Genomic DNA, 3778 nt, shown 5'->3' on the forward strand with positions numbered 1-3778 from the left:
TATGGCTTAAAGATGAACAGACTTTTTTTTTACCTAAGTGGCATGCATTTACTTCAATAATTTGATAATCAGTAATCAATGTTATGAAGGAAAAAACCTAAAATTATCACTGGAATTAAATAATCCTGGCCTAGATGTGTCATCCTGATCATTGAACGAACAAAGTATCTCTCACTAATATATTCTATCTAGGAAGAATCCACATATTTACTTAGTGTTTTAAAACAAATTCTAGTTTGAATGAAATTCAATTTTCAGAAAGTCTTGGCAAAACATCTACATTAATCCTGAGTTCCACTTAAACTCTCATTTTGAAATATATTGCTGCAAATGAAATTTATTTTACCTAAACTTTTAAACAACATATAAAAGCAATAATTATTAAAATTGTAAATAAGCTTCCTTTGCTGTAGATCTGAAAGGGGCCAGTCATTCTGAAACAGCTTCTGAAATCTCACCTCTTTTGTAGTCTAATTGGTTACATCAGTAAACTGCTGGGTGAGTGCTTTAAAAGGATGCAGAACAGGAATAGAAATACAGCTTTATGGGAAGTGAGGTGTGAGGCCATTAAATGCATTCACTACATCAGAATGTTTTTAATCCTACTGACCAATTAAGTAAAAGGCATCTTAGAGCAAGTAAATATAATGTTAGAGCAAGTAAATATAACAGCCCTGTTGCTGACTGTAATAACAGACATAGTCAACGTGATAAAATGTGGACATTAATTGTTAATTAATTTGATGAACTATTTCTTAGTGACAAATTCTTGAATGCTTCTCCAAGTCACATTAGAGGAAAGAAAAAAAAAAAATGAGCAGGCCAGTCCAAAACAATCTGAATAGTAATTTTTTTAAAATCCCAGTCAAATCAAATGAGTGGATTTATTTCAAGGAAAATTATATTGTTAACTTTACTGCCCATTTCTGAACAACATGATTCTTTACTTTGAATACTATGTGACCCTGTTTACTACTAAAACTATAAATTACACTACCTTAGGCTCTTTATTTAAATGTCAAAAATTCCAGAGCTTATCTACAATTGATGACACGCACTGGGTCTATCAAAAGCATTTTAAGCACAATTAACTTGGTTGAAATTCCTACCTTGTTTATGCCTATTTTAAAGAGCATTTCTTGCCACTAATTAAACTTCCTACAGTATTTCTAAGTTCCTAATTTAACTATGTGAATTAATTAGATCTCAGCTCTACTCCCACATTCCTTTAATACCACTTCCTCTCCCTTCAGTTGCTCCACATGGAAGGAGGGAGAGTATGTACTTTGCTTTGTACAGCAGTCTGAGATCTGTTAAAAGAAAACACTATAGAAGATCTACTTCTATTCAAAAGTAAAATTCAGCTTTAGTGACTAAATAAAATACTTGGAGGGTAAGGTTAAGCCATTTGCGGTAGCTTTAGAAATCAGAAACAGCAAAACAGCACATTTGGGATATGTAAACATCAAATTCAGGGTATAAATGAAGCATAACAAACTTCCAAAGATGCTTATGGAATAGAGACTAGGCCTAGTTTACATAATATCAACTGCCTAGCTTGTTTGTTTTTAAGATGAGACTCAACTCAGGAATTTGACTACACAAATAGCAAGGGAATCCCTTCAGAGATGAACGATGAAAAAATTTGCTTTCCATTGTTCAATTACCTAAATACAATTACTGTGTAATTAATCAGCATGAGACATGTTTGCATAAACCTGAGATGGATCAATGTCAAACACCGAATCTGATAACTCCAAACTTTTGATGTGACACAGTCAAAAAAATTAAACTTTTAACCTCACCACCCCAGTAGTCTTAGTGTTCTAGCTCTGCTATTTAACAGCTATTTGTACAAGGGAATAAATATTTATTGTCCTATGTATATGTGGAACATATACTCATGACTTACAGCCTTAAATGAGAAATTGATCACATCTGCTCTTCACTGAGTTTGCAGTTATTAATAGAGGCCTTCTTAATAAAGAAAAACATTAATTTGAATTCATACATAGACAATAAGATTATGGCTTTTAGGGTTTGGGCACTTAAAACATTTCTCCATAACTGATTGAGTGTCAAGTCCCTGATTAGCCCCTGTTGAACATTAATGGCTCCCTAGTTATAAAGAACATCTTCAACTCTTTGTCTGAAAGACATGGAATAGTGGAGAGATGTAGGAGAATATGAGAGAAAACAAAACAAAAATAAATCTAATCAATATCTTTCCATTACCATATTTGGGGTTTTCTGACTGCTTACATTAAAGTTTATTAAATGCATACTACTTTTGATCTCGTTCAATAAAAGATTCTCCCACACACTCCCTCACAGAAAGTCTACCAAACTACAACCTTGTGGTTTGAGGGGCAATAGGACACTTAGTCCAAGCTAGCCCAAAGGTACAGCCTAAAGCAGCAGACAGACAGCTTAGAGCAGCCTTCCCCTTTTTAAGATTTGAAGCCCTGATGGCTGGAGAATGTTGAGCAGATATCACCTCTTTTCTTAGTGCAAACCAAGCTTGAAATAGGATATGCAACAGGTCAAAATAAGTAACTTATTTTACAGTTTAAATGAAGCACAGTTGTCCTAATTCTCATATAAGTGAATTTCAACAACAAAATAATCACTGAAACTGATTATCAGGACTGACAAGTACAATATCTTCATTTTATACATTACTTCATGGACGATCTGGTATGCACTGATAAAGATGAAAAATGTTAACTTACAAGGATATTCCTGTGAATGTTTAATAATCTGTAAAAATCTTTCAGATTTTGCAGTATAGATGGAACTGTAGACAAGCTACCTGAGAAAAGTGTTACTACAAGAGAAAGTATTATGGCTATGTCTAAAGACAGTACAAATTTAGCTACCTCTAAAGCTAATAAAAGAACTATTGTAATTCTGTTTTTTAGAACTTGTTGTATTACTTAGTAATGTTTTGCAGGACTAAATAACAAATCATGTAATAAGTATTACAAAAAAGTTTTTTAAGTGAAATCATGAACTGTACTCACTGCCTGCTTAGTTATGGTTAAACTTGTCTCCTGCCATCAACAGGAACAGTACACATGCAGTTTACCTCAGAAGAGAGGAAGAATTATATATTTGAAGGAAATGTACTGGATCACCACTACCTTTTGAACTGGTCTTTGGCCATCAAGACCATTAAACAGTAATGTTAAAGCCTGCTGGAGACTGGAACTTCCAGGTCCACACTCTGTCTCATATCAAACACAGATAAGTGGTCCCCTGTAATTTTTATGGCTATGGTGTCAAAAGTCTTCCATTCCAATCGCAATAAATATTGCAATGAAGTCTGGAAGCAGGGCCATTTGTACTTGCTTGGGGCTGAGAATTAAGATAGCCTGTTTCCAGTTAGACAGTCATTAGAAAGATCTAATGTTCATGCTAAATGGCTTCCTGTTCCAAGTACTTAAAACCAGTTTTAGTAAAATTGGTTTCCTGAACCTTTTCTTATATCTTCACCAATATATGAATTTGAATTTTACACTTTTCTTTAATCATGGGTTCTTCATAGACTGTTCCCATAGAAAGAATCTTATTTCAAATGAATTAAGAGTCCCTGCAGGTAGCTCGCTATACTCATATTTTTATGTTGATCCAAAGCCCCTTATACCAATATACAGCACAATGTAGAAATGTGCAACTAAAGGCTTTGGGGGACAAAACCATGATATATCCTTCTTTTCTAAAATACAACTGCTGCAGTTTTCTTTCCCCTCTGCCCATTCCCCTTTCAATTTCACTT

This window comes from Anomalospiza imberbis, chromosome 12 (assembly GCF_031753505.1).
Source record: "Anomalospiza imberbis isolate Cuckoo-Finch-1a 21T00152 chromosome 12, ASM3175350v1, whole genome shotgun sequence".
NCBI lineage: Eukaryota > Metazoa > Chordata > Aves > Passeriformes > Viduidae > Anomalospiza > Anomalospiza imberbis.